Below are 25177 nucleotides of genomic sequence, written 5' to 3'. Positions count from 1 at the left end.
GTTTTCTTTAAAATTTGGTCTATCATCTTGCCCACGCCCACCATGGCCACCATTCAGCAGCAGGTAGGAAGATGGCACTTAGTGAAGAACAAAGGCCCTAATGAATACATAAAGGAAGTAGGAATGGGAATGGCTCTGTGAAAAGTAGGTGTGATGGACAACCAGATTGTATCATCTCTTCTGATGGGAAAAACCTCATCATAAAAACTGAGAACACTTTGAAAACAACACAATTTTCATGTAATCTGGGAGAGAAGTTTGAAGAAATTACAGCAGATGGCAGAAAAACTCAGACTGTCTACAACTTCACAAAGAGCACATTGGTTTAACATCAGAAATGGGATGGGAAAGAAAGCACAGTAACAAAAAAATTGGAAGACAGAAAATTAGTGGTGGAATGTGTCATTAATATCATCTCCTGTACTTGGGTCTTTGAAAAAAGCTGAGTAAAAATTCCATCATCATTTTGGACAGGAATTAGCTGTGAGGATGGGCAAGCTCAATTCGATGTGCAAATCTCCATAGTGCCTTTTTTTTTTTTTTTTACTGTGTTCAATTACTTTTAACACAAACATTTGTTTGGTTAGTAAATAAATGTGTTTGTGCTAAAAAAAAATTAAAAAATCAAATTTGGTCTATTATAACTTCTATAGGCAAAAGATATATAAAGAACCAATTTTTAAATACTTTCCTTTTTGATTCATGCCATTTCCTTGAAATACTTATCTATATCATCTTTCAGTATACTGTTAATACAATATATACAATGTAAATTATAAATAGATACAGACAAACACACATATGGTTTTTAATCTGTCTAAAATGTATTTGGTTTATGCTGTGAGATAAAAATTTAATGACTATAAAATCTAGTCAGATGGAGGATATATTTCTAAAACTTTTCAGCAGGTTTTTAACGTCTTAAATGAAAATGTTTATCTCTTGCCTTCACGAAGGGCAACATCTTGGCTAGTCATAGGTAACATACCGTTTTCCTCAAAATTCCATGAACACTTTAAAATTTTCTTCTATGATAAAAATCTGAAGTTAGCCCAAAGTTTATACTCTCGTGGCCAATTTTTGTTTGTTTCTATTTTCTTTTCTGATCCTGGCTAGGTGATTCATAAGAATATTTTATACTTTTGAAGTTCATAAATATTACAAGGATGTGTCTAGATGTCTCTTTTTCTTATTAATTTTATCTGAAGTATGGCACGCCCTTCATTGAGTCTTTTCTTTGTAACTGAAGACATTTTTCAATTATGCTGTAAATAATTACTTGTATTCTAACAGCCTTGGCCTCTCTCATGAGAATGCCTGCCTGTAATTCTTAGTTTGCATTTCCTTCCTATTTTCTCCCATATCTATAGGATGCTTTCTCATTACTTTTATTTTTCTTTTCTCTCTGTATTTTGGGAGACAATCATAAGCCTATCCCCCCAAAATGAGATTAAATGAAATCACATTTGCCAATAGTTTTCAATACTGGCTTTTTTATTTGAATCACTTGTGAAATTTAATAGTAGTGATAATAATAATAAAGATGGCTAGGCTTAGGGCTATGACATTGCACAATTCATGAGACATTCTATTCTCTGCTGGTAGTGATTGCTGGAGTTCTGCAATGATGTGGAACTGCTTAAGTCCCACTCTAGACCAATTAAATTAGAATATGGGTGTGGCATAAAGTGTTGATGTTTAAAATTTTTTCTCCAGTTGATCCTAGTGTGCGGCCATGATTAGGAAGATAGGGAGCCAATGGCATATGCATACGGCTTAGCGCATGTTCTGAAATACACAGTGCTCAGTACATGTTAAACATCCATAGCTTCAGCATCTGCATATGCATCATCATTTAATTATCCACAGTATCAATTTAATTCTTTAGCAGAGATTTTAATCTACTTTTACTGCTTCATTTTTTTTTTTTTATTCCTTCCTTATTCAGTGTCTGTCTGCCTCATGTTCTCATCTTTTGGCTCTCCTTATTTCGTGAAGACCATGCCTTATTTATCCTATCAAGTATGTCAAGAATTTTTCTAAACTTATTTTCTAATTAGATGCTATTTTCAAAAATAAGAGCTCTATCCAGGCTCAGTTTTGCTAATGGACAAGATGTATGGCTTGGTCCCAGAGATTGCTAAGAATGTCTCATCAAGTATCCAGCTGGAATGTGAACCAGCATGCACAGATTCTCAAGCATTATTCTACTGAGTTAGAGAGAGCTTTTCTCTTATCATCTCTCTCTGGTTCTCTGATTGTTTGAAGAGACAGAGTATGCTCCACAACATGTACTGAAGTCAGAAGTATTCCAAACTCCACCCATTTTCTTTAATTTATCATTTAACAAATATTTACAAAGTCCTACTCCATGCTAGGTAATGTTCTAGGTGCTAGTGAATACAGGGGTGAACGAGCTAGAGCTTACATGTTACTGCTGGAAGCAGATAATAATTACCTACATGAATAAGATAATTTCAGGGGCGCCTGGGTGGCTCAGTGGGTTAAGCCTCTGCCTTTGGCTCAGGTCATGATCCCAGGGTCCTGGGATCGAGCCCCGCGTCGGGCTCTCTGCTCCGCAGGGAGCCTGCTTCCTCCTCTCTCTCTCTCTGCCTGCCTCTCTGCCTACTTGTGATATCTCTCTGTCAAATTAAAAAAAAAAAAAGATTTTAAAAGATAATTTCAAATAGTGTTATTACACATTAGGAAAGAAAATAGGACAGCATAAAAAGGGTCTGAAGAGGAGCAATATTTACTTGCTGGAAATACACCTATTGGGATGCCATGTGCCACTACCAATACTTCTACTCTGATATTTCTTAAGATGTGGTAAGTTGTCAAATAGGTATGGAGGAGAAGTTCTATGACGGTAGTCATACACTTTTTAAGTATAAAAAGACACTTGCTGAAGATACAGAGGGCCAAGACCTCTGTACCAAAAAGCAGAGAATGCAAATGTCTCCCCACTTTCCTTTAAAGTACTGGAGCTTGTTCTATTCTAAGTTATTAAGTATCTATTAATTAGTTCTCACTTCAGTCCAAAATGTTAAATTTGCCCAAGACTGACAATAGTTCTACAGTCAAATTTAGTTGGGAAATTATTATGTTCTTTTTTTCTCCATGTTAAAGGGCATTTTATGGGAAATTGAAGATAGCAACATCTATCCAAATTGGACCGACATGCTTGAACAGTTCACTTTCTTTCTTCATTCTAGGTCAGAAGCTCTATGAAACAATTCTTTGCATATGTTGCAAGGCCTTCAGGCTCTTCAGCCCACCTTCCTTTCCTACTCATTTTTAATGTCAGTGTGTCTCTAGTTTCAGTCCCCATTGCATTGTACCTGCTCCTGGCCATGCCTTCCAGATGGATGTTTTAATCAAATTGTCCCTTGGCCTTTCATTCTAGCTTCATGCCTGGACATTGTCCTTCATTTATACCATGATCACACAGTGTGTCACCTGCCAATCAATCCTTCCTGACTCCCTTACTCAAGCCAGATTTCGTGCAGTTGATTTAGTCAGGCACCAGGATTCCACCAGTTCTTCAGAAGAGTTCAAATGACAAGCCAGGTTAAGCCAAAGGTCCCATTTAAATATTTCAGCTAATGGCTTTCACTTAGTGGCTCTACCCTGGCTGTTGCCAAGTAAAATGTTTAGATATTGAAAATACAGCCATGAACAAGGCATACAGGTCTCTGTTCAAATGGAAGTAACAGTAAATGGAGAAACAGACAACTATCTCTATTCAACTAATTTCTAAGCCAACTAAAAATTTCAAAATGGTATAATAAACATGGTGATTGGAAAAATGCAGTGTTACCTAAGATCAGACACCCATCCTAGATTTGAGTTGTATGAAAACTAAACTAGGATCTGATGGATGAGTTAATTAGGAGTGAGCAAAGAAAAAAATATGGGAGGGAAGGAATTTTCTAGAAGCACTAACCTTTAATCATGAGCATGCCAGGTAATGAGAACAGCAAAACTTTGCTGGGCAGATGGTTAGAGCGTGGACAGAAAAATCTTCATCAGTTCTTAGTGTACAGGCTGGGTAAGAAGACTTCATTATCCTGATATGATGGAGGCCTCCTTCATGTATTAGAATTATTGTTAATTTATTTATTCAGCAATTATATCTACTATTTCAATGCAGAACATGATTTTGGGCTACAATACCAACTGTGGGAGGTATGACGTCTTCTCTCATGGATTTTACTCCTGCCGTGCATGCAGTGAGGTCTACTTATAAGCTCTTTGGTTCCAGTGACCTCTCTGAAGACAATCTGGTAGAACAAATCCACAGGTAGATAAGTCAAGAATAAAGTAAAATATGTAGGAAGAAAAGAGTGCAGGATATTTTTTAAAAAGAACTTAAAAATAGCAGTGCCTGGGTGTCTCAGGCAGTTAAGTGCCAACTTTTGGCTTCAGCTCAGGTCATGACCTCATGGGTTGAGACAGAGCCCTATGTAGGGCTCCCTGCTCAGCAGAATTCTGCCCGAAGACTCTCCCCCTGTTCCTCCCTCATTCTCTCTGTCTCCTTCTCAAATAAATAAATCTTAAAAAAAAAAAAAAAGAAAGAAAGAAAGAAAAGGACTTAAAAACAAAAGGGAAGAAGGGAACTGAAATAAGAGAAAGAAGGAAACAGTGACAAAAAATAGAAATAATACATTTATGATGGAGAAAGCAAAGGTCCATGAAAAGCTTTCTCAAGTATAACAGGCTGTCCATCTTTTACATTATGGCCTTTCTAAATTAGGTTTTGAATACCTAGTATGTGTAGCTCAATGCCTTGTGGATATCATTCCATGAAAAATATTTTATGGAATGAATTAAAGAAAATAAGCAGTGAGGGCATTCTTTGAGTGCTTATGGACTCACTTTCAATGAAAATTTTGCATGAATCTCACTGCTGCCATAATAACTACCTGCTGTCAAACCAGCATTCCAATGCTACCTTTGCTTTTAATTCGACTGCAGTTTTAAGACCTTAATCAACTTTTTCAGCCTAGAAACTTCAAGAAAATTACTCAGACAACTGTAACCACTGTGCCCTTTAGTTAAGAAATGGCTTTGGGGCGCCTGGGTGGCTCAGTGGGTTGAGGCCTCTGCCTTCGGCTCAGGTCATGACCCCAGGGTTCATGGGGAGCCTGCTTCCTCCTCTCTCTCTCTCTGCCTGCCTCTCTGTCTACTTGTGATCTCTGTTTGCCAAATAAATAAATAGAATCTTAAAAAAAAAAAGCAAGAAAGAAAAAAAGAAATGGCTTATTACTGCAGCTAAAATCACAGTTATCTTCTTGGGGAAAAAATTCTTTTTTAACAGAGGAACAAATAGGTAGAAAATGTGTCCAATGGGTATCCTCTATTATATATTAATCTCAATTTAAAGCACAAAATTTTTATTGAGCACTTACTAACTACAGGATCTTTAAGATTAAGATTACATGCTTAATGCTCAATAGAAACTATGGAGTCTAAAAACACAGGCTGCAACTCCTGTCCTTAAATAGGTTATGATCTTATTGTACAAGGGAAAATAAATAGCCTCTTCATAAATTTTAAAATTAGGAGAATGTGTCATAAGAGAATTGAAAAATACATACAAAAGAAGGAATAAGTTATATCAGACTGGGGATCAAGAAAGTCTTTACTGAAAAGATGACACTGGAGGTGGTCTCAGAATATTATCAGAATTAAAAAAAAAAAATAGGATGCCAGGGTGGCTCAGTCAGTTAAGAGGCTGCCTTTAGCTCAGGTCATTATCCCAGGGTCCTGGAATACAGCCCAGCATTGGGCTCCTTGCTCAGCCGGGAACCTACTTCTCTCTCTGCCTACTGCTCCCCCTGCTTGTTCATTCTCTCTCTCTCTAGTTCTCTCTAACAAATAAATAAAATCTTTTAAAAAAAGAATTTAAAAAAATAAAGATCAGACACTATTCTAGGTTGAAGAAACAGCATAAGTCAAGGCACAGCGGCAGAAATTTATGTGCTGTTCAGGAAAAAGTCTAGTTCATATGGAGCACTAAGTAACACAAAAGCAGCAGTGGGAGAATCAGACCATGTTGTGGAGGAGCATGAATGTTTTCAGGAAAATCCACACACAAGTTTATAAATAATGGAGCAATTGTATTTGTTGTAAAAGAGAGGACACCATAAGAGCTTTTTATTAGGAAGATTATAGGCAGGAGTACATAGGATGGACAATAGCAGGGACAGACTGGAATTTAAAATCAAATATAACAGACGAAAAGAAAACAATACAAGTTGAGGTTTGAGGGGTCCTAATGAGTTGGCACTCTCTTTTCTCTGGCCAACTTCTGAATCAACAAATTGATAAAGGAGATGGCAGACAAGTATAAAAAGTATTGAAGGTCATGGCTTAGGGATGTTGCACCAACAGACTTCCTAATATGGAACCCCAGCATATTATAGACTTAGCCACTGCAAACCACCCCAAAAAAATTAGGTTGTAAAGGAGGAAAGCAGAGAGGAAAGAAGAAGAGGGGGTTAAATTAAATGCCAGGGCCCTTTCTCCTAACACACCAGGGGAAGAGAGAGTGAAGGGCCAGACAGAGGTCTAGCGTGGTATCATGGAGGACCTCTCCTTATGGGAAGTTGGCAAAGGGTTCCCCATCCGCAACAGAAGGGTTTCCATTTTATTGGGGGGGGGGGATGATCCTGACATTTACTACCTGCAAAAACTCCCTAATGTCCCTTACTGTCATTGTCTCATCTAATATTCAAGAAACCCTTGGATATAGGTGCTATTATTATTTCCATCTTACAAGGTTGAAAATGACAAGTAAATTGGGCAAGATGGCACAGCTCCTAGTGGCAGATCCCAAACCTAAGGCCATACGGTTCCAGAATCCTCTCCCCAACTGCCATCCCAGGAGATGTCAGGAAAGGGCTCTAGAGAATGCTTACTCCTCAGGGTACAGTTCCAGGACAAAGAACTGAGAAGGAGTCAAGGAACTAGAATAGAGCTTTGTGAGGGAAACCAACTGAAAAAAAAAACACCTCCTGCAGAGTCTTATCATGAAGACTCAGAACAGTTTCAGGAGACTGGTGAGGTAAAAGCTTAGCTAGAGACACGGAAAAGAATAAATAAGAAGTGGAAGTAACAAGAATGCATTTTCAAGAAAGTAACATTTGAAGGAAAGGAGAGTTACAGTATGACAGCTTATGAGAACTGGAAAGTTGAGCAAAGATGTTTTCGGCAGTTTGTTATGGTATCTGAGAATGTTTATAAGAAGAGAAGACACTTCCAGTGGAGAAGGACAATTTGAAGATGTAAATGAGAGGAAACAAACACAGGGGTTTAGGTTACAGAAGAGACAAGAAGAAATGAGACTGAGAAACAATATATCTTAAAATCAGAGGCATCTCTGGTGGAAAGACAGAGTTCTTTGAAGACAGAAAAAACAGAGGAGTTTCAATGAGTATACCTCAAACACAAATTAGAGAAATCACTCAGGATTTGACAAGGGTAGATTGAGTGCTGAAGGCTTGAATCTAGGGGGAATTGCCACGGTTCTCCTTGGAAATGGGATAGGGAATCAATAAACAATAAACAATAACCAAAAGATTGCTGAGAAGTGACAACCAACTGAGGCACGCTAGTGTGGATGCATGATGGAAGTTTTTTTGACATGGTTTAAGCAATATATAGTGACCAAAAAGCAATTCATAACATTTTAAACCTATGACTTTTCTTGTGTTTGAAGCATATAAACCGATTCAAGTCCTTTTGGACAAACCTATTATGAGCCTAATGCTTTGGGGGCTAAATGACCCCCCCCCACACACACACACACATGAAATAAAAAAGTGAATCCATTATTTTACTAATTCAAGCCACTCACTCAAAAAACAAACCCAATATTTTAGATCAAAATACATTTTTGTACTGAAAAAAGGCCAAATACCTCTTTCGATACAGGGAATACTGAGAAAAGGTGTACTTAATCTTCCAAGTCTTAGAGAACAGCAATAGATGCCGTGTGTGGAACAAATAATTATTCTATGCTATTTCAGAAAGGAAATCCTAGTTTTGCTGAGACTTAAATCAGACCTTATTCTCTTCATTCTACTACTGCTTCAGTACTGTTTTTCTTTATAATCTGTTTCTTTTAAACATCCTAATTTTTAAATAAACTCCATTGTTTAGGAAAATATGATTAACACTGTGTCTCTAGGTCAGTAAAATGAAAGAGATTTCAAGTGTCTGGTTATTAGCCACTGTCTGCAGTTTTAGTCCATGGGAAAGTGGGAGGGAGAATGAAGGGGGAAAGGTGGTACAAGAGAACTTGACATTTACAGAGTGCCTATAATTTGCTGATATTATATTGTAATAAAATGCTTTCAGCCTGTGTATTGAAACCCATTCATAAGTCATAAAATCAACATGATGGCCCGTGAACCAAGCTTTTAAAAAGTGAAATAGAATAAAATAAAATGAAACTGAGTACAACACATACGCTAAGAAAAAGTTTATAGAAACTTTTGTCTTGGTTATATAGAAATACACACATACATAGCTATCTATGAACCTCAGGTCATGATATAAAATGTATTTTTTTGCTGTGGATTATGGTCAAAACAGCTCCAAAGTCATCAGGTTCATGTTTTTGGCTAGCAAGAATTCATTTTACTTTTCCCAGCATCCAAATTTCCTTTCGAGGTCTTGAGATTGAAATTCCTAGATCAGCCTCCTGGTATGGAAGCTGAGAGAAGCCAAATCAGCCAACAGAATACTCCTTCCTGAGACTTAGAATCTTGAGCAGGTGATACAAAGATGAAAAGTTGTAAATAGTTGGCACAGACCCTTTCTAGTGGTGGCATCCAGACCTGTTTAGGTTGGTGGTTGCTGTGGTTCCTGTTGCCTTAGTTTCTGCCCATTGCTGCCCATTCTCTAGCTTCTTATCAATATTTTAAGTCCTGACTTCCTTCTGATAAATCCTTTGTGCTCATTAGCTGGAATCAATTTTTGTTATTCTAATTGAAGGACACTACACTTATATATTGGCTCAGTTAAGTCTCAAAACTATCCTATGATGTAGGTATTATTTTTATTTTACTGATGAGATAAGTAAGATTCATGGTGATCTGGTAATTTTGCCAAAGGTCATCTTACAGGTATGATATTCAGACCAGGTCACTGTGACTTAAGGTTTATCCTCTTTCTATTAAATAATGCTCACTGAGCTGAAAATAGCGAACATTGATATATTTCATATGCAGAATAATTTTATGCAGAAGATTTGTCAGAGAATAGTTTTTGTTTTATTTGAGTGAATCAAAATCAAAGTTTTCCATTAACTTCAAAATAAATTCAACAGTCTTGAGGTCTTACAGAAAGTTTTAAGATTATGCATGTTGAGAAAAAATATAGCTTAGACTGCTTTGCTGATATTTCCATTGATTTTAAAGAAAGAAAGGTCTATTATCATATTAGTTGCATCCCATTAGCAATAAACCAGAGTTCTGGAACTCTCAAGATCTATCAAATGAAGGTGAACACTCAGAAATTATCCTAAGAAATGCATCAGTGTCAACAAATAAGAGATAGACTGGATAATTCATCAACATTATAAATTCAGCTCCTCCATTCCTCTAAATCTCCTCCCCAAACACACACACATGCACACACACACACACACACACACACACACACACACACTCAATCATTTATTCCTGTTAAGCCTTTTTGTTATCACCCCTCCACACACACTCTATAGTACAGTCTCTCATCTTCTTAGCTTACATTATCGTTAAGGCTTTTAGTCTTAAGTCAAACTTCAATTTCCTCAAATCCATGTTCTCCATTGCTACCAGAGCAGAGCATGATTCTCTATCATTCATGCTTGAAACTCCTCATGGGCTTTCTATTATTTAAAGAATAAATTATAATATCCTTACTTTAATACATATTATTCATCAATTTTCATCAATATTTTAAAGCTTGGAGTTTCCCAAACACATTATATGTAGTTTTTATATCATGTTGTTTTAACTGTATGAAATGCCCTCTTTCAAACTGCCCCTCTGGAAAAATCCTATTGATCCTTAAAACCCCAGATTTGATGTTACCTCTTCCAGGAAGTCTTCCCAATATTTTCTAATACCATTGGAGAGTTAATCACACTCTCCTTTCTTATCTCTACTTTTTGTATATATCGTCTGTTCTTATTTATTTATTCAACCATTATTTTACCGAGGCACTATTCTAGACTCTGAGGTTATACCAGTTGAGTAAAACAGACAAAAATATCTAAATTCATAAGGCAAAATAATCAATAAGAAAAGCAAGTAAAATATATCAGAAGTAAAGCAGATATAACTTCTTAGGAAAGAAAAGAAAGAAGTACCAGTGATAGGGGATGACACTTCTGTGAGGGTAGTTAGGGAAAGTTTTACTGAGCTGCATTTGAATTAGAACAAAATTTGAATTAGAACAAAAAGCAGGAGATGGTGTGAGCCTTGGGAATGTCTGAGGAAGAGCTTTCCAAGCAGAGGGAAATATAAATGCAAAGGTGAATGGTAGGATTGTGCTGGGCAAAATCAACAAAGAGTGACTGGAATCAGGGTTAAAAGATACAGCCAAAGGAGACCAGGTCATGGAGGATTTGGGCATGAGCTTTGAATGAGATGGGAAGCCATGCAAGGGATCAAAGTAGATAAAAGATATGATCCGAGTTCATTTCTAAGTTCACTCTGCACAAATTCTGCCCTGGATTCATCCAAATACCCCAATCAAATGCTGAGACCACATCAGACAGACAAGGTGTCTTTACTTTCATGTGATGCTTATGAACAACTGTGAAAACAGAGCATCTGCTGATTTTGGCCTAAGGTAGTTTCCAACTAACACCTGCCAGATATATACAGTGAGTCTGTCCTTCACTTCTACTATTTGAATATTAGGTCGCAAATAATTCAAAGAAGAATAGTGTATGATCTACTTTCTCTACGGCTGTCCATTTGTGAACATGTCAGTCACATCTGAACATAAAATTAATACAAGGACAAACATAAAAGTACTCTGAGGTTAGACAAGCTAATTAGAAAACTAATTTGGAAGTTATTTTACTGGTGATTTAGTGACATCAGCCAATTAAAAGTAGAGCTGATATTTAAGATATCCTATTGTGGGGAGGTTAAAGACAGAAGTGCCATAACATAGGTTTACATTTTTAATGTAGACAATTCTGTGATCATTTAAATGGTCCTATTTGGAAAGAGATACATGCCTACTATATTTGCTACTTAAACTTATCATATATTCTTCCAGTGATCTTGTTTTTAAGGCTGAAAATTAAGGAAACTCACACTAGTACTTCATTAATCAAATGACTGCATCTGAACTAAAAAATAAAATGTTAGAAACCCCAAAGTTCTTTAAGACACTTGTCTTCCTAAAATAGTCCCACCTGTCACCTTAGAGCCAAAAAAAGCACAGGAAGTTGTGGTATGCCTTTCCTCACCTTTATATAATAATGTCATAGTTCTCACTAAAATATTTCCAGTAATATGTTCCTTAACTTTATCAGCTACATAACTTGTCATGCCACTGTAACTGCACAGAAAAGGTAGGCAAAATTTATATGGACTGTACACTAAGGTGAGCTCTGGAACCAAGTAGGCTCAGTCCTGGCTTCACAATACATGTGTGATATTAAGTTATTTAACATCTCTATGACTCAGTTTTCTTTCTGTTAAAAGAGGCTAACAGGTTATTATGTCAATTAAATGGATGGTGAGTAAAATGCTAAGAACAGGGCCTAGAACAATACAAGAGCTCAACATAATGTTAAATATATCAAAAATATGTAGAAAACTCTGGGGATACCAAAATACCTGTGTAGTATAGCAAATGTGCATATAAAGTCTTCAATATCTATAGCAATTTACATAAATACATTGAAACCTCTATATGCCTCCCTCTACTATATTTATCACCAATCCAATTTATCTATCTTAGCAGTAATTTATATAGCTTTCCTCATATCTTTACAACTCTTTTCATTCATGAGGCCTATGTTCTTTCACTAGCAGGGCCTTTAAGAAATGGAAGCAGCCACACTGCTATGAGTTACCCTATAAGAAGCAGGGGGAGAAAAGGAAGGGAGAGAGGGAGGCAGGAAGCAAAAAAGGAAGCCTTTATTAAGAAACAGCTCTTGTCTGGAGACCTAGTGCTTCACCCGAACAAAGGATCTATTTCCTTCCCAATTCCTAAGACCCAACGTCCAACAAAAGATTCTTGAAGAAACCTCACATATGGCTCTTTTCTTCATTGTACAGCAACTAAGAACAGGATGACTCTCTAAAAGGTACATTGATTTCATCATACATATATAAATATATATACATATTTATATATGTAATGCACATTATATATTATTTACGATATATTTTCTATGTTATAATTGATTGTTATATACAATACATAGTATTATATAATGTATATAGTAGACAAAAATATATATAATATAATAATATAATATAATATAATATAATACAATATAATATAATATATACACATACGTATCTCTTAAGCTGCTTTAACACTGATACTTCTAAAGTAATGGGCCACCTACTCAGAATTGTTTCATTTACACTTTCCTAAAAACTGCTTCCCTCATCCATGCAATCATTGGGCTACAGTGAGCCTGGTGGTCCAAGACCCTTGCCAGATATAAAGAGGCAGGTGATCCAAAGCCATAACAAAGAGCCTCTCTTCTTGAAGAATTTAGACTTGGGGCTGAGAAAGATATTTTTTTTACCCTTACTGGAAGACTGACCTTATACCATGTAAATGTAGGTGCTTATTTACAATCATGTGTACTACCATGAGAGCTGAAGGAGAAGAGGAAGCTTGTCCACGGTGGGAGAGGAAACTATTTTGCAGAGGGTTAGTGATGGGAAAATAACCTATTGACATTTATATGCCTGGCACTAGCTACTTTTCTGATACCTAGATGTGGTCTTTACCTGATTATAAATTCATCTTTTTCACATAAGTTAGTTCAAATCTGTTTCTGTAATTTATAACCAAAAGAGTCTTTATTATTATGTCCAGTTTAATCAAAGGACAACATATATAAAATACCGTTGTGTTTCATGTATTGAGTATACAAAGTGAAAAAATATGGTTCTGGCATTTTTGATGTTGCACTGATCAAGAAATAAGTGTAAAACACAAGTTGTGGTAGAACATGGTAAAACGGACCTATCTGTGGAATGTATTCTAGGTATAGCTATTAATAAACAATATTTAACACTTGATTTCTCAACCTAATTTTTCCTTTGATCTCCTCTTTGCTGAGGAGTACATCCATAGATCAACTCCCACAGATTATCAGCTCCACCTTCCAAGCTATTTCGCAGAGGCATCTTTCTCACCTGGATGGTGAGCTTCCTGTTGAGCCTTGCCCCTCCACCAAAGCCTGATCTAGGAATTCTACTGCCTTTCCAAGCCAAAGAATCTGTCAACAAAGCTATTGCTCTCAGCTAGAGCAAACTACTTTGGCAGTCACCTGAGCAGCAGGTACAAACCATATGTTGTGGAGTTGTTGAAGGCAAATTGGTCCATACACCAGTGATAGAGTGTATTTCCTAATAACTGAGAATTTTCTCCTGGAATGTTATGGAATAAGATTCCAAGCACAAAGAGACTGTCCTATTTATTTGTTCTTGTTGTTGTGGATCCTAATATTTGTAGAATTTAAAAAGTATAAACATAATTCAGCTAAATGTTTCTAACAGCAGGAACTTTAGGGGATTAAGAAAAGTTGAGCCATGAAAACACAATTCAATGAGGACACTATATGTTGTTATATCGCTAAGATAAATATTCGCAAGTCACATCTTTCAAAGGCACCAAGACCATAAATATCAGAGAGTTGAAGAAGAAGGTTCTATCTTATAAGATTTATACATTTGGCTTGTAGCTATTAGAAAAGCATTTTTTTCCTTATAGGTTTTTCAATTATATTTTACTTCTAACTATAATGACTACCATATGAATGTTAATCACAAGACTATAAAATGTAGGTATTCTGGGAAAATGAATGCACTCACTATACATTGGTGACAGAAAGATGGAGGTTTTGAATATTTAACCATGCTCTATGATCCTGCTATAGTTGTCTCAGTCTGTATAAAATCTGGTCATATTCTCTGGGCCTTAGAAGCCACCTATTTCTATCCTTACATCATTTTTGGTAATAGTATAAATAAACAACAACTAGGATAAATATTTTTAAAGCTAGATAATATCAATCTCTTCAAGATATTTATTTATAAAAACCTTGAATTTTAGAAAGCATCAATTTCATTTCCAATGTTTTGCTTGGTACAATCCATGGCACCCACAGGTCAGTGTTATTTGAACAGCTCAGAAAAGTATTAAAAAATGTTTTTTAATGGGGCCACAGTTCCTTTTTTCCTTATTGCTTTATACCTACTTCTTGCACATTTATATTACCATTCCTGCCCCTAAACGTAAATGAATTTGCCATCTTTATTTTAAACTATCTTCCCACACAATTGTATTTATGTTTTCAATGGTTTGTTTACTTGTACCCATTAGGAAATATTAAAGCTTGAATGGGACAAAGGAACAGCAATTAACCTTAAAAACAAGAGAATAATTTATCATTTTACCAAATAACAAAACTTACTCTTACTGATAAAAATTCATCATAAATGCAGGAGCTATCAATTTGGAAAAAAACAAACAAATCAAGTTGGGGGTAGAAGTGGCATAACAGGCACAGTCATCAAATTTACAATTATTAACTGTTCTTAAATTATCAGTGATAGGTGATACCTACCCAGAGGTGTGGCTACAGCACAGACGAACAGTTAGTGAATGCAGGGCTAATGGCTATATTTCTGGTTCTGCTCCTATATATATATATACCTGCATAGCCAATAAAGTAATATAATATAAGTAAGTTTAACTGTCACCAACTGATCTAAGACCTCTTGGGTTCTTTTGACTTATAACAGTGGTCTTTAAAGATCTGAAGTACTTAAAGTTTAGCCACTTCTGCTAAACACATAGATATTTATTGAACAAATGTTTATTAGGTAGAAGGCACAATATAGCTCATGCTTTACATTATTTAAGTCAAAAGATTCTCCATTTTTTTGCATTATTTGAGGTGCTTTAATTATACCAGCCCTGAAAAAAATTACTCAAGGCAGATACAATAACATTCCAGAGATAGGATTCTGTTTTCCCGATGGTTTCCATTAGGGAAACACACTTTATCCTCAACCAATGGCTGGACAGAGTACCACTTTAGAATTGAGCCTGGAAACTTTCTTGAGGCTACAGACCATAGCCATAACTAGATTCTTCTCCCCTATTTAGGGTATCTCTAAAATATTTTAGCCAAGCCATATCTTGAATACATTTTATTTCACCAATGAATGCCCATTTACTAATACTCATAGTGCTAATTAAGACAAACAATTTCACTAGTATAAATCCATTTCTGGCATTCAATATGCCTTTTAACAAAGTCTCCTACATTAATCAAGATCTAGATTACTGGAAGACTTGCTGCCACTGCCTCTAAATTACCTCTGATTCTATATATAAAGGCCAAGTGACCTTCCCAGGACTGAACATGATAAACATATCATATATATTCTCTAAAGGTGAAGAATGCTAGTGTGTCCCTACAGAATTTTTTTTCTCTGCATTAAGCAATTCCTATACTTCACATTGCATAATATCAAGGTCTTGCATATTTAGTATGGTGTAAAATTCTTTCTGAAAGGGTGGAGATGGGAAAGGGACAACATTATTAAGCCTTCAGACACACAGCCATTATAAAAAAGTGCTACAAGATAGAAGACACAGTAGAAGCTGGCCATCTCTCATTCTCTTTATTATCCTTACTACTTCTCAGGCAATGAATAGAGAAAAATAATCACCAGATTCAGGAGGATTTGGACAGAGCACAGGAATTTTATGCAACTGACTTTATAGTGGGTGAATACTTGAATAAAAAAAATACTTGCAGAGTAAAAAAAAAATTGAAATATGCTTAGCGTGCTGAAGAATCTTTGGAGGCAGGGTATGATCATTTCAGAAAATATTCTTCTAAAATTATGATGCACATAAAAATTGCTTCTAATGCCAACCAGAGCTTTCCCATACTCTTTATTTCTGGTTCTCAAGGAACCCTGACATCTGATCCTCCTTCACCAATCTGACATTATAAAATAAGGCACCATACTGCCAGGAAGAGATAAAAAGCAGACAGAGCTAATCACCTAAGGACTCTACTGCTTGCTAGCTGTGTAACACAATTTTCTGTATCGTGAAAATCTGAGCTTGTCTTAGCTCAGGCTGTCATAACAGAATACCATAGCCTGGGTGGCTTATAAGCAACAGAAATTTATTTCTCAGAGTTCTAGAGACTGAAAATCTGAGATCAGGATGCCAGTATAGTTGAGTTCTAGAGAGGGCCTTCTTTTGGGTTGGAGATGGCCACTTCTTCATTAAATCCTCCTGCAGTGGAAAGAGAGTGAGAGTGCTCTCTGGCGTATCTCTTTTGTAAGGGCACTAATCCCATTCATGGAACGTCCACCCTCATTACCTAAGTTGCTTCTAACGGCCTTTATATTTGGGGGACGTAAAGAGGTTTTTTTTTGGGGGGGTGTTAAAGATTTTATTTATTTGAGAGAACAAGTGGAGCAGGGAGGAGCAGAAGGAGCGGGAGAAGCAAACTCCCCACTGAGCAGGAATCCTGACGAAGGGCTCAGTCCCAAGACCCTGAGACCATGACCTGAGCCAAATGCAGACACTTAACCAACTTAGCCACCCAGGTGCCCTAGGAGGTAGGGTTTTAGCATAAGAATTTGGAGGGCAGAACAAAAGCATTCAGTCTAAAATGGAAGTTATAAATAAAAGTGACCTGGCACAGATCCAGATATGCAGTGGGCACACCATAAATGGTAGATGACATAATCCATCCCACCAAGAACTCTTTATCCCAGACAGGATGGTGCTGTCCCTGTACCCCTGAGCACACTGTGCCCATACCTGACCCTGAAACTTTGCTCAAGCTACTCCTAGGAATGCTATCTCTTTCACCTCTGGCTCACAGTCATGTCAACTATGAGGTCTTCATTCCCCCTCAGTATTATTATGAGATACCTCTTACTTTAAGCTGTCATAAATCTGGCTGAGAATTTATTCATAAGCCTAAGATTTCCCTGGTTCTTGGTCTTAATATCCCAGTTACTGAAAAAGTCACACCCTCCAGCATTAAACAAAGAGAAAAAAAGCAACAGAACATTCATTGTCTGTAGGTCCCCAAAATAGGTATTTTATAAAATTACTGCATAAAATTTCTCCCCTGCCAGTTGGCAATGGAGATGAGGATGCTAAGTAGGGCTAATACAGGGAAATTTACCATAAAAAAATGACAAACTGAGTTAGGATAAATTATTCAGAACAAGACTTCAGCCAATGGAGAATCAGCTGGTGTTGTGGAAAGAACCAAGGTATGGGTACAAATGGTTCGAGAGCCTTGGAAATTTTAAGGGAAGGCCTTGTCAGGCAGGAGAGGTGCCAAGAGGTACTCCTGGTCAGAATTCGATGCATTTGAAGTACTGAAAGAATTTACACAGATCAGCTTCTAGCAAAATTTAAGTAGACAGGTAGATAAATAAGTATATAGATAGCTAGCTATCACCAGTTTAATACATATAAAAGCACATTTAAAGAGATACCAAAACCTTTATCTAATTTAATATTATTCCCTTTTAAGAAAGGTTTCATTTATGATTCCTCCCACAAGACCATGAACTCCTCAAAGGCAAAGCCTGCTTATTTTCCTCTGATTCTCCAGGTGATTCTCAAAAATAGGTTTATTAAAAGAAATAAAATGTCAGGTATCTTCTATGTGTCCTCTTTGCTGACTAAAATTAGTGCCAATAGAATGGCTCCTGCCTCAACTTTGTATTTAAGTAGACAGCATCTTTATTCCGTAAGAATGATCTTCTTTTCCCTCAAAACATCTCAATCTTGTAATGAGAAACAGGTGTTCTTCTCATTTCTTTGTGGATAAATTACAAAACCAAGAGGTGAACAGACGGCTCAGGAAAAGCAGGCAGCTGCTGAGGCAGGAGTGGATGTTGGTTATTCTGCATCCCTGGCTAGCAGGCTTTGCATGCTGATTTCCCTGCTGAATCTACTCCAACAAAGCCAGCCATTTGCCAGAATGGAAGTTGTGCATCCTCTATAGTGGACACATATTCAGCTGTGAAGTTCAGGTTTTACTGCCTAAGAACGTTTATTTCAGGACAAAGTTAGCATGGATATATGTGAATTCCTGGCATTGAAAGCTGTGCCACAGAGAATGTCAGTAATTTCAGACAATTTTATGTTCAATTGGATTAGACCCAAAGCAACATGAGCTTTAAAGACATCATGCACATAAAGTACCCAGCATAGTGCTGCTGACCTCTCAGAGCCTTCTCCTTTTTCCCCCCCTGCTCTGCACACTAGGAGACTGACCTTTACGAATTCTATCAATTGGGCTTTCTTGTCCCCTGTTTTAGACAATGTGATCACCAGCAGAAAATTGGAGAGTAGCAGGAGAGAGAGATCCATTCCCAGCTCTCTTCCTACCAGGCTGCAGTTTGTTTACTACCTCTGCTCCTTTAAATGGGGTGCAGTTTCTTCCTGGTGACCTATTTCTTGCAGCCACAGGCCATACCATGTTCCAGTGACCACTCTGACCTCATTATCTGGCAGGCCCTATTTTGCTTCATGGTACTATGGTGGTCCCCTTAACTTTACTATACCTTTGAAAAAAGTTTCTTCATTAAATTCTCTTCATTTACCCTTCTGGATGCTTCCTGTGTTTCCTACAGGGATCTTAACAGATATATTAACGCTTCCTCCTTTCCAGTAAAAACATCAGAACTAAAGGTATCCTTGCTGCTTTCCATGGTACTGAAGGCTCAGGCAATCAGTGGATCAAGGTTTTATTCATGTTATGTTTGCAACCCATAAAATTGTTAAGATAAGGGTCGATTTTTGCCTGGCTCCCACCAGGCATGGTTCTAGTTGTAATATATATGTCACTCTATTCAATCTCTCCAGAAGTCCCACAAACAGATATTATTGTCTCCATTTTACAATGATGAACTGATGGCTAAAATCACACATTAGCAGGTAGTTTGCAGTGATTCCAGAGCTTGTGTTCTTTTTATAATCTCACACTTCTCAATCTTCTGGGGCTATTTTCTCCACTATAGAATGAGACTCCACCATAGAATGTTGGACTATATTAGTGGTTCTCAATCCTACAGTTGAATCACCTGAAGAATGTTAAAAAAAAAAAATACTCCAACTCAAAACTTCATCCTAGACCAGTTAACTATATAAACTCCTCGGTGCTTCAACTAAGAACTAAGTTTGAGACCACTGGAATAAGTGTCCCATAAAGTTTCTTCTAATTCTAAAATATTGTAATTCTAGTTTTTTTTTTAACTTATTGCTTTAGTATTGGCTTATCATAATTTAATATTGCTGGATTCTTTAATTTAAGAGTTTCTTCTTCCTAAGTTCTAGCAAACAAAATTTTTTGCAGAAAGTGTCTATAGCACAGACACTGTATAGATCATTTTTAACACATCTCTTATCACACAGTTATGGAATGCTAGCTATGTATAGGATCCTTTTATGTGTGAGGAGAACAATCCTTGTCCTCCAAAAACTCACAATCTAATGCAGAAACACACCCAAACCAAATACCTATACTCTAAATTGGCAAGAGTTAGTGAAAGAGATATATACATCCAATGTGTTAGCTTTGGAACCTCCTACAGAACAATGCCATGGCCCATACCCTAAAATATTGGTAGAAATATCTCAAAGACTTCATATATATCTTTTTCAAAGAAGGAGTGGGTCAATTTTATCCACATATGAATATAAACAATTCAGCCCATCTGAGCTGTGAATGTAGGTTGCTTGGCAACAGCTTTTACAGTTGTGTTATTTGCTCTCAAGATGAGAGGAGCTGGTACTTTTCTCTTTAAAACAAAAGAATATTAATAACATCAATAATGGTGGGTATTTATAAGTCTTTTGTATAAGAACTGCACAATATTTTAGCTCATGCATGCTTTAGAGCCAAAGTTAGGCGATGTTTAGGATGGTAGGAAGGTTGAGGGAGAATCTCATAGTCAAATGCCATCATTAAGAGAGTATCCCACAGTCAGCTGATCTGGTTTCATGAATTCAATTGAGCACATTTTTTAGGCTTAACCCTCTTACATACATACAAGGTATTTTGTGAAAAGTTGGGGGAGACAAGGGTATATGCTGGGGAAGGAGCACAAAATGTGTCAAATGTATATTGCCTCTGATTAAGTTATTTTGTTAATTTCTTAACTCTTTCAATTAAATTTACCTTAAACAAAAAAAAACAGGGAGCATCTCCCAAGCACAGGTGTAACACTACAAAAAAAGCAATGGGCAGTCATAGACAAAAAAAAAAAAAAAAGTTCCACCTCCTAATAGTGACAACTAAGGATTTTAAAAGGTACACAAATCAACATCTAATCACAGACAAATTTTTCTACCATAATATCTCAGTAACTATAGTAGAAAAAATATAGATAGTGAAGGGGGGATTCTTTTCATTTAAAAAAAATTTTTAGATGAGGAAAAAAAATACCAGTCATACCACATGTCCACATCTTCCTGTACCAACCCTGCTCTAAAGAGAGACGCAGCTCTTTTGCTTCCCTACTGGTATAAAATATGACAGCTAATTTATTTCACAGCATTGGTACCTTTTGGAGAGGTAGTGACTTAAATATAAGATGCATAACAAATGTGAATACAAACAAATAACCATTTTAAAATATTGTTGCCATCATGCAGTTCTCATAAAGATGATCCCAATTTCAAGGTCCTACCCATATTTCATTTATTTATCAGTTCTAAATGTTAGCATATTTGTAAAATCAAATGGTAGAAAACAATCTTGGGTATCTGAACGTTTCCTATGTTATGTTTGTCATTTTGCTTGTTACTGAGCAGACAGATGGGCTCTAACTTGTCACAGCAAGCTTCAGGGAAAAAAAAAAAAGGGCAATATGAAACACTCACAAAAAATGGTGGGTGTCAATAAAGCCACAGGCTCATAGTGTCCATTAGTTAGTAGCTGTGATTTGTAAGCTGAGGTCATTGCAACAATCCATACCTGGAGGTAAAAGTGTCAGATTAGAAACAATTTATTCCAAAAATTTTTTTAACCTATGTTTGGTGCCCAGTGTACTGGCTACATAAATCTTTAATACATGGTCTGAGCTTGTTCCCTTGTAAAACAATGTAAATGCATCAACCCTGGATATCCAATTATGTATCACCCTATCACAGAGTGTGGCTCCACATGCCTGAGAGGATATAGAGATTGTCACTGCCCAGTCTCATTTGCTTGCTCACCATGACACCAATCAACCCCCATTATTCTACTCACAAAGAATGTCTGTGTCATTGATTCCTATGTGCCAGGAAGTGGAAAGAGGGGCAGTCCTCCCTTTATTTGAGATATCAGTCTCTCTGAAGGGGGTGTGTGGGGGGGGGTTGTGGTACTAGAAAGGATTTTTAAGTTATTATACTTAAAGTTTGGAAAACAAACTAAAATATATTGTTTCTCAACATAAACTGAAGCATTATAAAGTATGACTTGAAGAGTTTTATTATAAGAATTAGACTTTATTCTTTGAATATCAGTAACTTCCAGTGAGGTACATTGGTGATTCCAAAAGAACAGGGTTATATTTCTCAAAAGTAAGCATCAGGAATTCTAGCTTCTGCTTGGGATGGAGAAAGCTGAAAACAGTGTCACTTCCTCTTACATTAAGAAAATAGAAAAATCTGCAAAATCACAAAGTCTCTGGAATCTATAAGATAACAGAATCACAAAGCAAGCAAATAACCTTAAATCTAAGGAAAAACAAATGTTTCCAAGGAGAAACAGCACACTACCTCTTGATTACCCGAGGCAGATGATACCCAACATTATACAAGTTAGTGAGGGTAATTCTACTAAAATTTACCAGCTTGCTAAAGGTAGAATGTGAGCTAGTATGACAGCATATGGCTCTCAGGAAGCAAAAACACCAGTAAACTGCATTTACTGTCAGACTATTCACAAACCTCACTGGATTTTACCAGAATTGGGGGTAGGACCAGAGTTTTGAGAAAGACATTGTTGTAGTACAGGGCCCAGGGGAGTGGAACAGCAACCCTGAAGGAAGGGGGCACAAAACCCTACCCGTATCCATCTCCCTTATCTTTACTATGGAACAAAGCTATAAGTCTCTGGAGGGATGAAGAAAATACCAACACACTTAAGGCACAGGTAACAACACTGTGTGACTGGAATAAGAAAACAAATAACATTCTTTAACCCTGGAGAAAGGGCAGAAATATACATTGAGTCCAGATCATTAGAGAGAAGAAAAAAATTATTAAGCAAGCCCCAACCCTGAGATGCAAGGAAAAAGTACTGCCCAAGAATAATGCTGAACCAAAACAACACAGAATGTGCCACCAGTGCCTACTATCAGGCACCTAATTAATAAAGTAACAGCAGTGTACTACTACTAGGGGAAGGTCAAGAACATGGAGAGAAGATTTCCCTAAGGATAGGCATTAACAGAAAATCTAAAGGTAAGGCTAGAAAAGACATTAAGAAAAACTCTTGGACAAACCAACTTCTACCCTACACACAGGAAATATTCAAGTTTTGTTATCTAATATTATCGTCACAAAACACATGTAGCTACTGGGCACTTAAATGTAACTAGAACTATGTGTTGGTATTATTTTGGATATACTGGGTTAAATTAAGTAATTATTTAATTAAATTCACTTTTATTTTTACTTTTCTAAAATAAGGCTGCTGAGGGGTGCCTGGATGTCTCAGTTGGTTAAGTGTCTGCCTTCTGCTCAGGTCATGATCTCAGGGTCCTAGGATCTAGCTGAGCCCCAAGTCGGGCTCCTGACGGAGCTCTTGGGAGCCTGCTTCTCCTCCATCTGCTCCTCCACCCTCACTCATGCTCTCTCTCTTGCTCAGCTCTCTCTCTCTCTCAAATAATAAATAAATAATAAAAAAACTTAAAGCTGCTGAAAACTTCTAAATTACATATGTTTTATATTCTGTTCCCATTAGAGAATGCTGCATTAGAAGAACCTGAAGCTTATACTCAGTTCAATTCCTAATAAGACCAACCACTTATAATAAAGGCCTGGCAAAAAAACAAAACAAAACAAAATGCATTACTTCAGGTTCTACTTCCTACACAAAATTTTCAGCTTTCAACAAAAAACAATTTATGAGGCATATGGGAAGCAATTAAAAAAATCAACACAAGCAGACATAGATATGAGCCAGAGGTTGAAACTATCAAATAGGAAAATTAATATAATTATGATTAATATGTAAAAGGCTCCAGTGGAAAAAGTGGGCAATATATGTGATCAGGCAGATCATTTCAACAAACAAACGAAACTAAGAAAAAAATCAAATGAAAATGATAGAAATAAAAAAACAGAATGAGAGGTAAAAAAATGACTTTGATGAACTTATTAGTAGACTGAAAATTGAAATGAAATTGATAGTGAAATTGATGATGCAGGATAAAAATTAATGAAACAAGTAGAAAAAAATATTTTTTCTGTGAAAAAAATATCAAATGACCTAACATACACATAATTGGAATACCAGAAGAAGAAGAGAAAGAAACAAATGAAATCTGAAGTTATTATGCAAGAGAATTTTCCGAAATTAGTGATAGGTGCCAAACCACAAATCCAAGAATCTCATAGAATTACAACTGGAATAAATACAAAACACATATACAAATCCCTAAACATCTCATGTTCAAACTTCTGAAAACCAGATGAACAGAAAGAGATTATATACAAAGGAACAAAGATAAGAATTAGGAAGATTTCTCATTATAAATTATACAAACCAGAAGATAAGGAATGACAACATTAAAGTGTCAAAAGACAAGAAAAAATTAATCAACCTAGAATTTTATACATTGTGAAAATATCTTTCAAAAATAGAGAGGAAATAAAGACATTTCTCTGGAAAAAGAAAAAAAGAAAAAATCCATCACTAGTAGACCTGCGCTAGGATGTTAAAAATAGTTTGTTAGCCAGAAGAATGTAATAACAGAATGCAATTTGAATCCATAAAAATAAAAATGAAGAGGACTATTAATGAGGATGAATAGAAAATTCACTTTTTATTATTTAATTTCCTAAAAATATAACTGATTGTCTAAAGCAAAAATAAATGAAATTAATTGAAATATGTAAAAATAAATGTATAACAAAAATGACAGAAAGTATGGGAAGACTGAATTGGGACTATACTGTCATTATGTCTTTACACTACATATGAATGTCATAAAGTTATCTGAAGGCATGTTCTTATGAAATAAGATGAATCCTATAAACCTGATTAACCACCACCCAAATATATATATATATATACTTCAAAGAGATATAAATAATAAGGCAATTGTGGAGATAAATGTGTCATTTAAAAGGTCAACTCTAAAAAAAGGAAAGAGAAATAGAAAGAAAAAATAGAGCAAATATAACAACAAAGAGAAACCATATCATATCAATTAATTATAATGGTTTAAACAAACCAATTAGAAGAAAAGAGAATGCTAGAATCTATACAGAAGCAAGATCCAACTGTATGCTGTTTATAAAAATGTACTTTAACCATAAAAATATAAAAAGATTATAAGTAAAATAACAAAAAGTAATATCAACTAAATTATCCATCAATGAATGAATGAATGAATAAACAAAATATGATATACCCTTGCTTGGAATATTATTCAGCCATGAAAAAAAATTGAGTTACTAACAGAAACTACAGCATGAAGGAAACGAAAACGTTTTACTTAATGAAAAAAGTCAGACATTATGGGGAGGTACTACCAATAGATTAATGTTTTCTTTCTGCATTGATAAAAAATATTTCAAAAATTAAGAGAGCAGTGATAGTTGCACAACTCTGTTAATATGCTAATGTCAAGGGAATCCTATATTTTAATAGTTCATTTTATAGCATACAAATTATATCTCAGTAAAGTTGTTA

General features: G+C 36.0%; 1 protein-coding gene and 1 pseudogene across 3 annotated transcripts in view; one reads left to right on the top strand and one right to left on the bottom strand.

Moving 5' to 3' along the window:
• LOC111147676 (glutamate metabotropic receptor 1) overlaps positions 1-25177 on the bottom strand; it is a 407752-nt gene that overhangs the window by 168200 nt on the left and 214375 nt on the right. The gene's annotated exons all lie outside the window — the stretch shown is intronic.
• LOC111147715 lies at positions 43-446 on the top strand (annotated as a pseudogene).

The sequence above is a fragment of the Enhydra lutris genome, unplaced genomic scaffold (assembly GCF_002288905.1).
Source record: "Enhydra lutris kenyoni isolate GAN:26980312 unplaced genomic scaffold, ASM228890v2 scaffoldscaffold17, whole genome shotgun sequence".
NCBI classification, from domain to species: domain Eukaryota; kingdom Metazoa; phylum Chordata; class Mammalia; order Carnivora; family Mustelidae; genus Enhydra; species Enhydra lutris.
The sequence above is the reverse complement of the archived record's forward strand: the minus strand, read 5'-3'. Positions and strand labels throughout refer to the sequence as shown.